Below are 12517 nucleotides of genomic sequence, written 5' to 3'. Positions count from 1 at the left end.
AGAGAGATCAATTTTCAAGTTCCTTCTGTTTTTATTTTTATTTTTTTTCATTTTTGTCACCTTTAAAGCCTGTATTGAAAATATTAAAGGATTCAGAAACTGTGATGGGAAAAATATATCATTGGCATTAATCAAAATAGACTCAACATATCTTCTCATGACAATTTTTAATAAGCAGTGCACTTTGATGATATTCCTCTTGTATCTGGGTATTTGTCATTGTTGTTGTTGATCAGTCAGGTCCTGTCCTACACTTTGTGACCCCCATGGACTGCTGAATGCCAGGCTTCCCTGTCCTTCACTATCTCCCAGAGTTTGATCAAATGTCCATTGAGTTCAGGATGCTATCTAAACATCTCATCCTCTGCTGCCCTCTTATCCTTGTGCTTCCAATCTTTCCCAGCATCAGGATCTTTTCCAATGAACTGGCTCTTCACATTGGAGTTTCAGCTTCAGCATCAGTCTTTCCAGTGAATATTCAGGGTTGATTTCCTTTGGGATCGACTGGTTTAATCTCCTTGCTGTCCAAGGGACTCTCAAGAGTCTTCTCCAGCACTACAGTTCAAAAGCATTAACTCTCTGGCACTAGGCCTTCTTTATGGTCTAACTTTCATATCTGTGCATGACCACCGGAAAAATCATAGCTCTGACTATATGGACCTTTGTCAGCAAAGAGATGTCTTTGATTTTTAACACACATCTAGGTTTGTCATAGCTTTTCTTCCATGGAGCAAGCATCTTTTAGTTTCATGGCTGCAGTCATCATCCACAGTGATTCTGGAGCCCAGGAAAATAAAATCTGTCACTGTTTCCACTTTTTTCCCTTCTATTGGCCATGAAGTGATGGGGCCAGATGCCATGATCTTAGTTTTTTGAATGTTGAGTTTTAAGCTAGATTTTTCACCCTCCTCTTTCACTCTCATCAAGAGGCTCTTTAGTTCTTCTTCACTTTCTGGCATTAGAGTGGTATCATCTGCTCATCTGAGATTGTTGATATTTCTTTTGGCAATCCTGATTCCAGCTTGTGATTCATCCAGCCTGACATTCCACATATAAGTTAAATAAGCAGAGTGACAATATACAGCTTTGTTATATTCCTTTCCCAATTTGAAACTAGTCAGTTGTTCCATGTAAGATTGTAACTACTTCTCCTTGACCCACGTAGACATTTCTCAGGAAAAAAGTAAGGTGGTCTGATATTCCCATCTCTGTAAGAATTTTCACAGTTTGTTACCAGAGCACATCTGGGTAATGAGCTCTACCTATTTGCCAATTTGAGTTTGATATTTGCTTTATTTGTCTGTGCTTTATGTTCACGGTAAACCCTTAGCATGCGTGAGTCGAGGTATTATCTTTCAAGGAAATTTTATGAAGCTAACCATAGATATTTTCAATAAGAACACTAGGAAATAAAAAAAGCAAAGTATCAATACTGATAAATCTCATTGGGCTTCCTAGGTGGTGCTAGTGGTAAAGAATCTGCCTGCCAATGCAAGAGATGCAAGAAATGTGGGTAGAATCTCTTGCTGTGTGTTGAGAAGATTCCCTGGAGGATGGAATGGCAACCCACTCCAGTATTCTTGCCTGGGAAATTCCAGGGACAGAGGCGCCTGCCAGACTACAGTCCATGAGCCACAAAGAGTTGGACATGACTAAGCACATAGAACATAAATCTCATTAAATATATAATGCAAATGAATTTTAGAAATGACAAGTATTCTGTGAACATTTAGAATAAATTCAATCTCCTCTATCCACAATATCAGGAGATTTAAAATTAGACTGCATTTTATCACTATCATTGAAAACTGTGCTGTTTGGCTTGTGGTATATACTTAGGTTGCTGTAAAATGTTCTTATTCAATTTATGTTTTACAACTGCTAACATGTAGGAAAATGGAGAAATACAAGATAATTTCCACATAATAAAATGAAAGAATAAACAGTGATGGAAAGTTAGGGTGTTATTAACTTCAAATTTGCCTTCACATGAGGATGTGTGAAAAAGTCAGCATGCATTTTAGCAGGATAGACAGAAATGGGACTGGACTATGAGATGTATTGTTGGATAATTTATCTTACCTTGGCCTACCTCTCCATTCCTATACTGCTATCAGAGTTCAGGCCATTATTACCTATTACCTGAGATATTTTAATAGCTTTTCAACTCATTTCATCAGTTCCAGTCATTTCCTGACTTAGTTCATTTCTTACATACTGCTATATTAAATATCCTGAAAAAATATATTTGTGTTCGTGGCTCATATTAGTTCAAAATCTGAAGGGGTTTCATTGTCCTAAACCTAGAATAGAAATTCTCAGGCTAAATCAAGTGTTTCAATATCCTGACAAAAATCTACTCTTCATCAATATTACTCAATATTCCAAGGATCTTACCTTTCAGGTAAATCTAATCATCATGAAGTAATCACTCATACACTCATTACTGGAATGACTTTCTCTCCATCAAGGTGTGCTAATCCTACCCGTCACTTAAGTTCAATTCAGTTCAGTTGCTCAGTTGTGTCCGACTCTTTGCAACCCCATGAATGACAGCACAACAGGCCTCCCTGTCCATCACCAACTCCCAGAGTACACCCAAACTCATGTCCATCGAGTCGGTGATGCCATCCAGCCATCTCATCCTCTGTCATCCCCTTCTCCTTCTGCCCCCAATCCTTCCCAGAATCAGGGTCTTTTCCACTGAGTCAACTCTTTGCATGAGGTGGCCAAAGTATTGGAGTTTCAGCTTCAACATCAGTCCTTTCAATGAACACCCAGGACTGATCTCCTTTAGGATGGACTTAGAGTTTGTCTAAAGTGACAAATCCCCTCTTACATGTTCCTAGCATCCACACCTCTTCTGGAAACAAACTTTCTCTCCTGCAGGTAGAGCTAGAACTCTGCTGCCAGTATTTGATAAAAGTGTTTTCTTCCTTAAAATCCACTTAGTTGGGACTTCCCTGGTCGTACAGTGGATAAGAATCCACCTGCCAACACAGGTGACACTGGTTCAGTCCTTGGTCAGGGAAGATTCCACATGGAGTGGAGCAACTAAGCCCATGTGCCACAACAACTGAGCCTGACCTCTAAAGCCTGTGCCCTGCAAAGAGAGAAGCCACTGCAGTGAGAAGTCTGCACACCACAACGAGGAGTACTCTTGCTAACTGCTGCTAGAGAAAACCCTCACACAATAATGACGACCCAGTGCAGCCGTAAATAAAACAAATAAATAAAATTAAAAATTAGAAAAAAATAATTTATTCACAGATATTTATCAAGTAACAAGTACGAGAGTGTTTACTTGAACCATTTTGTTTACATGTAAACTAAAACAGAAAACAAAACATTTATGTAAAGTACTTGACAGGATACTTTCTATTTTATTAGGTAGTCAAGAGTATTTTCCTTTCCATGACTGGTTTATCACTATAAATTTCCATAGCATCTAGTCTATTTTCTCATACATAATAAATGTTCAACAAACCTTTGTTGAACTAGCAGATGGTCTTTTTAGCTCTGTCTTCATTTCTTTAAAAACTGTTACATTAATGAAACTAAATATTGTGTTATTATGACTCATTTATGAAAATGTCCATTTGCATGGACACATACCTTTATATACTGTAATGTACAACTGATAACACTTTTACTTTCCAAGCTCAAAGAACAATTTTAAATGTTCATAATTAATTAATTATTTCTGTTAATCAGAATAAATAATTTCTTCTTTTTGAAGAAAAAATTAAATATACTATTTTCCTTTCAAAAGAGAAACTAACAAAGCTGAAAGTATCTTAAGCACCTGATAATAGATACTGTCTTTTATTATACTTAACAAGGCATCAGAATCTTCTGTGTTTCTATTCTATAGCCTTGTGCTTTATAAGCCAATTAGCTCTGCATACAACTACAAATAAATTTCAATCATTAATTCAGCATATAAAATTATTACTTTCAAAGATATTCATTATCAAGTGAAGTTAATGATTAACTCTTTCCTACACAGAAAACACAACAAATCACTATTCAACCATGACTGATGATGTCAATATATAACAAGCACACTGTTATGAAGAAATGCATCACTGAATTGTATTACTCCTTTGACACTCAGTTATAGCTAAAACTGTGTGATGTTTTAATGAACAGCCTCTAAATAATTGCATTAAAATCGACTACATATTTAAGTTAAGGGTTAAAAGACAACAAAGAGAGGGTACAATTGCCTTCCCCAAAACTCAACAAACACATACTTGTGTTTATTATCCCCTAAACTATTTTCACAACATTTTATGAAGCATATGATGTGTTTAGTAATATTTTGGGTGTTCTAAAGGATACACAAAATGTATTGACAGATATCACCTTCAAGGATATTATAACTTAGTACACACATGAAGCAGATAGCATTTTATACTATTTGATTAAACAGTGAGGTAGGTTGCATGGATTTTATAGCTACTTAGTTTTAAGAAAGTTCCCAAAACAACTTGGAATAGTTCTGTGCAACTGAGTGAATTATTTGGAAATCTCAGGATTATTTATTCATGCTGTGTTTCCTAGAACATGTTTACCAAGATTTCTATTTTCATAAAACTGTGCATTCTACATCTATTCAAAGATAGTTATATAAATTTTTTAAAAATAAATTATTATTACTAATCTTTTTGTACTTAAATTTTAAGTAAAAAAACAAAATAAAGAATTCTGGTTTTGACTTCAGCCTGAAAAGTGCTTGGAAGTCACCACTCCTGGATGTTTTAGAGAACTGAGATTTTAGAGAAAAATGCTGACTAGAAATATAGAGAGACAGGCACATCCAAAGAGACACAACCAGGATATAATTATTGGAATGGAAACTTCTGGAGACATAAACTGTAGAAGACTTAAAATGCTAGTTTTGATGATTTGCCAGAGACTGAGTGTGAACTGGTCACAGAGTAAGAAATTTCTGAGAGCTGCACTCTGAGCAGGGTCCCCACACTTCTGTGAGCTTTCCTTCCAGGAACTCCACCAAAATTTCACAGAGAAGATCTAATAAGTATTCCTTCTTGGCTCTGGCAGGGGAAGGGAAGAGTAATCATGTGAAATATGCCTACAGCATGCTCCATAAAAAAGGCACACTCTCCAGGGCTGAAGGCTATGCCAGATCCTTATTCTGCGTGTGCTCAGTCTTTAAGTTGTGTCCAATTCTTAGTGACCCCATGCACTGTAGCTCGCCAGGCTAATCTGTCCATGAGATTGTTCAGGCAACAATACTGGAGTGGGTTGTCATTTCCTTCTTCAGGGGATCTTCTTAACCCAGGGATTGAACCTGCCTCTCTTGTGTCTCACGGAGTGGCATGCAAATTCTTTACCACTGAGCCACCCAGACCTTCTAACCTTTGTATTTCACATAAGAGGGGGAAAAATGCAGTGGGAAAATGCAGCCACCAGGCCAGGCAAGAGAGTAAGGGACTGGGAGAAAACAGCCACAGCTCTTGAGAAACAATTGTGAAGGTCAAAGGCCCACTAAGAAATGGAGATTTTAATTGGAGAATCATAAATCAATCCTCCTCACTTACAACTTATTCCACACCAACAAGAGTCTCACTTTATAATAGTTTCAAGACACAGACTGTCTTTAAGCAGTAGTTCTCAGGGAAGCCCAAAGTCAAGAAGGGAGACAAGAATTAAGACACTACAGGTACCTAAAGCTATCAGTTCAGTTCAGTCACTCAGTTGTGTTTGACTCTTTGCCACCCCATGGACTGCAGCATGCCAGGCTTCCCTGTCCATCATCAACTCCCGGGATTTACTCAAACTCAGGTCCATAGATAACACTAAACACAGACCAATGCCTAGCCATATTAAAATGAATCCTTGCATTAAAATCCCATTTACTTCAGTATTTATTACCTGATGTAACACACACAATATTTAACAACAAAAAATTCTTGCCAAAAGGCAACAAAATATAATCTGAAGAGAAAACATAATCATCAGAGCCAGACTCAGATAATGACATGAATTTTTGAATGAGCAAATACAAAATTTAGAATAATCAAGAAAAATTTTTAAAGAGCTATAATGGAAAAAAGTAGATAGCAGATATGAATGAATGAAAAATGTAAGCTGAGAAATGGACACTCTAATTAAATGTGAAAAGGAAATGCTGGAAATCAAAAATATTGCCATATCAATGAAGATTGCCTTTGTTCAGCAAACCCAAAAAGGCCAAAGAAATAATTAATGAGCTTGAAGACTGGTCAATAGAAACTTTCCAACCTGAAATGCAAAAGGATTAACATGCATTTTGACACAAACTCATCCAGAACATAAAAGATGAAAAACTCCTTCCAAGTAATTTTGTGATGCTAGTATTTCCCTGACATAAAACCAGAAAAAGACAATAAAAAATAGAAAGAAAATAGAAAAAAAAAAAAAAAGACAGAGAGGAAAATACGTTAGACCAATATATTTCATGAATTTTGATACAATAATCCTCAAAAATTTATGAACAAATCAAATATAAAACATACAAAAATAATTATAAAACATGACAAAGTAGAATTTATTATAGGTTTATCAGGCTGAATCACCAATTGAAAACAAATCAGTGTAATCCACTGTATCATCAATCAACCAATCGACACAATGAAAGAACATTTGACAAAATCCAACACATATTCACAGTAAAAATATTCAAAAAATAGGAATTAAAGGGAACTTCCTCAACTTAGTAACGAACAGCTATAGAAAACTGACAGCTGATATTCTTTATGGTGAATGACTGAATGATACCCTCAAGATTGAGAACAAGGCATAGATACCTGCACTCATCAATATTTTTTCACATAATACTGGAGATTCTAGCCACAGAAATAAGGTTAAATAAATAAATAAAACCTATATTGATAGGAAATGAAGAAAAAACTCTGCGTGCTGCAATTCATGGGGTCGCAAAGAGTCGGACATGACTGATCGACTGAACTGAACTGATTTGCAGATGATATGATTGTCTACATAGAAAATTTAACTAAAGATTTTTAAAAAGTTCCTAGAAGCAGTGAGTGAGTTCAGCTAAATTGCAGACTATAAAAGGAACACAGCAAAATCAATAACATTTTTATATATTGATAATGAGGTCTTCTCTGGTGGCTCAGTGGTAAAGAATCCGCCTCCCAATGAAGAAAATGGAGTTCAATCCCTAGGTCAGGAAGATCCCCTGGAAAAGGAAATGGCAACCCACTCCAGTATTCTTGCCTAGGAAACCCCACGGTCAGAGGAGTCTGGCGGGCTACAGCACATGGGGTCACAAAGAGCCAGACACACCTTAGTGACTAAGAAACAGCATGCTAATAGTGAACATGCAGAAACGGAAGTGAAAAACCAGTGTTGTTTATAAGTGCTCCAAAGAAAAGAAACACTCACATACTTACAAAACACGTGCCAGGCCCATAAGTCTAAACTACACGGATAAAAGAAATAAAGAGAATTATATTGAGTGAACATATTATTCAGTAAGATACCAGCTTCACTTCAATTCCTTCCCCAGCCTTCTGAAGTCTGAAAACTCCCCAGATGATTTGCATTTGCAATAAATTTTGAAAACATCTCATTATTACTGTCATCATTGTTATCATCATTGTCATCATCATCTTTATCATATCATCATCATATAAATTCCTCAGATTGGGGCCTTAGAGCTTCTACATAATTCTAATTTTTTTTTTCCTCATAAGTATTTTCTTACCAGTAGAGATTACCCATCGCCTGGATCATTGCTTCTCCAACTGAAGGTACTTAGGAAATAGAGTTTATTAGAATGAAGATGCTGGATCATTAGGTCTGGATGGGCCTGAATTCTGCTGCCTTTTCAGTGTTTTAAAGGCTCCAATAGACTGACCAGATGTAAGTTACCAGGCTAGTTGGCTCACTGTAGGATAGAGTTATTTCAGAGTTCAATATTAGCTTCCACCGTGTATAGGTTTGGCATTTAGTCATACATTATACCAAACAGGCTGGGGAGGATATAGTCTGTTGTTAAGCTCATAAGTAAGCTCCAACTCTGCCACTATGACCAGTTTATAGATGAGCTCATTGAGAAAGTACTGACATGTCTGGAAAAAATATGGCTGCTTGACTGTGTAATTAATGATGGCATCTTCTGCATAAAATATAATAATTTATAAATTTCCTTCAGTCATAAGCATTCTATCTTTTTTTTTTTTTTTGATTATCAGATAGTTGCTTTCCAATGTTTGGAGAAGGCAGTGGCAACCCACTCCAGCACTCTTGCCTGGAAAATCCCAAGGATGGAGGAGCCTGGTAGGCTGCAGTTCATGGGGTCGCTAAGAGTCAGACACGACTGAGCGACTTCACTTTCACTTTTCACTTGCATGCATTGGAGAAGGAAACGGCAACCCGCTCCACTGTTCTTGCCTGGAGAATCCCAGGGACGAGGGAGCCTGGTGGGCTGCCGTCTATGGGGTCCCACAGAGTCAGACACGACTGAAGCGACTTAGCAGAAGCAGCAGCAGCAGCTTTCCAATGTTATGTTTCTGCCAAACAACACTATGAATCAGCTTTAAGTATACATATGTCCCCCCCACCCCACCCCTTGAGCCTCCCTTTCACCCTCCCCATCTCACTCCTCTAGGTCATCACAGATCACCAGGCTGAGCTCCCTGTGTTATACAGCAACTTCCCACAAACTATCTATTTTACACATGGTAACGTATATAATTCAATGCTACTCTCTCAATTTGTCCCACACTCTCCTTCCTGCACTGTGTCCACAAGTTCATTTTCTATGTCTGTGTCTCTATTCTTGCCCTGCAAATAGGTTCATCAGAACCGTTTTCCTAGATTTCTTATATATGTTATCCTCTCAAGATTCATTCACATATCTCTTCCTCTAAACAATTTGTTAACAATTCTCTAATTTTCACATTTATCATCATAACAAAATTATTAGCCTGAAAAATGAAATATTTCCTCCCATATCAGTAAACAAGTATGTCAAGTCATCAACAAATGAAGCCCTTCAATATGAGCCAGTGAGCCCTAAGGGCACTCAGGAAAAAGAATACCTGCAATCCAGCAGCCATGAGAGCAGTCACTCCCTATGGTGAGCACAAAGGGATCTCATGATGAGAAAAACACAGGATACTGAACATGGACTGATGAGATGCATATCAAAGGATGATTTCAGTGAGCTCAGACTCGTATCTTTCCATACATAAAAAAGCCACCAAACTCTTCAACTTGAGATTTCTGGTTTTCTTTACTTATAATAACCATATGATGATCAGACTACCTGCCCTTCATTGTAAAACTTCTAAATAACCTGATTCCACCCTTCTCATCCTAGGAAAAGTTCTCTCAGGGTCACTTGAAATGCTGCCCCCAAGCTTGAAGTCCTGAAAATTGCCGCTGAATAAAACATAACTTTCAATGTTTAGGTTGTGAATATTTTAAGTCTACAAGCTGATGTCCATATACATATATATATATACATATACACACACACATATATATACACACACACATATATATATACATACTATACATGTACATATATATACATATACATATACGTACATAAGGGAATGTGTGTGTGTGCTCAGTCACGTCCAATTTTTTTGTGACCCCATGGACTGTAGCCTGCTAGGCTACTCTGTCCATGGAATTTTTCATGCAATAATACTGGAATAGGTTGTCATTTTCCTCTCCAGGGTATCTTCCTAACTCAGGAATTGATCCCATGTCTCTTGTGTCTCCTGCATTGGTGAATAGATTCTTTAACACTGGTGCCACCTGGGAAGCCCACATATGTCTATACACATTGTCATTATCTATGGCTTTCCAGGTGGCTCAGTGGTAAAAAATATGTCTCCCAATGCAGGAGACATGGGTTTGATCTTGGGTTGGAGAGATGCCCTGGAGAAGGAAATGGCAACCTCCTCCAGTATTCTTGCCTGGGAAATCCCATGGACAGAGGAACCTGGTGGGTTACAGTCCATGGAGTTGCAAAACAATTGGACATGGCTGAGTGACTAAATAACAAAAACATCATCATATCTATATCCATACAAAGTGACAACCAAATACATCACTGGAAATTCTGCGTACTGGGAAGACAGTGTGTCCCAGTATTTTTAAGGACCACGCTGAAAGTGATTACATTATTTTGGCAGTCTTCTTACTGGCACCAGAAGATTGGAATGGGCCTGAGATCCTGTTGCCTTTTCTGTGTTTTAACAGGCCCAATATAATCAACTTGACATAAGTTACTAGACTAGATAATTTTTATTGTATTGGTATTTCTTTTATAGTTTCTAAATATTTTAAAAAATTATAACTAAAATATTATTATCAAAACATAATCATATTTTAAAATATTAAGTTATTTGAACTAGTAATTCCATCACTACAAATCTAACCTAATAAACAGAATAAAAAAAAAAACAATTGTACATATAAATGTTCTCTTGCAGTATTATTTTTACTAGATAAAAATAAACAGCTCAAATACTCAGTAACATAGTATGGTTAAATATGTCCATATGTTAATATATAGATTCTTAGACTATGTTATGTTACATGACAAGAGAGAATTAAAGTGTAGGTAGAAATTATGTTTGCCAATCATGACCTTGAGGTAAGGAGAGTATCTTGATTTGTCCAGGTAGGTTTAATGTAATCACAAGGGTCCTTTTAAGAGAAAGAGTGAGGCAAGAGGCCTAGAGTCAGAAGAAATTTCTTATGGCTTTGAAGATGGAGCAAGGGACCATAAGCCAAAGAATGCAGGAGACTTCAAGCACCTAAGAAAGTTAAAGAAACATATTTTTGCCTAGATCCTCCAGAAAGAATGCAGCCTTGATGCATTCAATGATGACACCTTGATTTCTAGCTCAAGGAAAGGCATTTAGGAGCTTTGATGTCTAGAAATGTAAGATAATAAATCTGTGTTTTTTACATCACTAAGCAGTAGGAAACAAATCTGTAAGTTTTTTTTTTTCCCCCTTTGCTAACTCATCATAGCAAACTCTTATGAGGACCTAAGAATCAATTGAGGGAGGAATGGCAATGAGGTAAAAATAGTTACTGTGGAAATGTGAGAAACTTTCTCATGTAATTTGCTGGAGTTTTCATAATTACTTAAGTCTGATATAAAACATACCACTTCCTCTTTGATACTGGGAAATGCTATTTTCACAGAAATATATGACTTTGTGGGTTATAAATCATTAGTTAACATAAAGCAAATAAATTATCCTGGTTACTTAGTATTTCATGGATAATAACCAATTCCTGTTAAAAGCTTGATAGAAAAACAAGATCTAACCTCAAAGAGTTATGTTTAATTGCAAAAGAAGTCAATTTATTTCAAATGTTCTAATTGGGAATTTACAGAACTCTATATTACAAGTTACCTGCTGTAATACCTGCGAACACCCTCTTCCAACAATACAAGAGAAGACTCTACACATGGACATCACCAGATGGTCAATACTGAAATCAGATTGATAATATTCTTCGAAGCCAAAGATGGAGAAGCTCTATACAGTCAGCAAAAACAAGATCGGGAGCTGATTGTGGCTCAGATCATGAACTCCTTATTGACAAATTCAGACTTAAATTGAAGAAAGTAGGGAAAACTACTAGACCATCCAGGTATGAGCTAAATCAAATGCCTTATGATTATACAGTGGAAGTGACAAGTAGATTCAAGGGATTAGATCTGATAAACAGAGTGCCTGAAGAACTATGGACGGAAGTTCATGACATTATACAGGAGGCAGTGATCAAGACCATCCACAAGAAAAAGAAAAGCAAAAAGGCAAAATGGTTGTCAGAGGAGGCTTAAAAAGAGGTATGAAAAGAAGAGAAGTGAAAGGCAAAGGAGAAAAGGAAAGGTATACCTATTTGAATGCAGAGTTCCAAAGAATAGAAAGGAGAGATAAGAAAGCCTTCCTCAGTGATCAGTTCAAAGAAATAGAGGAAAATAATAGAATGGGAAAGACTAGAGATTTCTTCAAGAAAATTAGAGATACCAGGGAACATTTTATGCAAAGATGGGCACAATAAAGGACAGAAATGATATGAATTTAACAGAAACAGACAATATTAAGAAGAGGTGGCAATAATACACAGAATTATACAAAAATAAGATCTTCACGGCCGAGATAATCACAATGGTGTGATCACTCACCTAGAGCCAGACATCCTGGAATGTGAAGTCAAGTGGGCCTTAAGAAGCATATACACAATGGAATATTACTCAGCCATTAAAAAAATACATTTGAATCGGTTCTATTGAGATGGATGAAACTGGAGCCCATTATACAGAGTGAAATAAGCCAGAAAGAAAAACACCAATACAGTATACTAATGCATATATATGGAATTTGATAGATGGTAACGATAACCCTATATGCGAGACAGAATAAGAGACACAGATGCATAGAACAGTCTTATGGACTCTGAGGGAGAAGGTGAGGGTGTGACGTTCTGGGAGAATAGCATT

This window comes from Giraffa tippelskirchi, chromosome 2 (assembly GCF_054371585.1).
Source record: "Giraffa tippelskirchi isolate mGirTip1 chromosome 2, T2T-mGirTip1v1.2.pri, whole genome shotgun sequence".
NCBI lineage: Eukaryota > Metazoa > Chordata > Mammalia > Artiodactyla > Giraffidae > Giraffa > Giraffa tippelskirchi.
The sequence above is the reverse complement of the archived record's forward strand: the minus strand, read 5'-3'. Positions refer to the sequence as shown.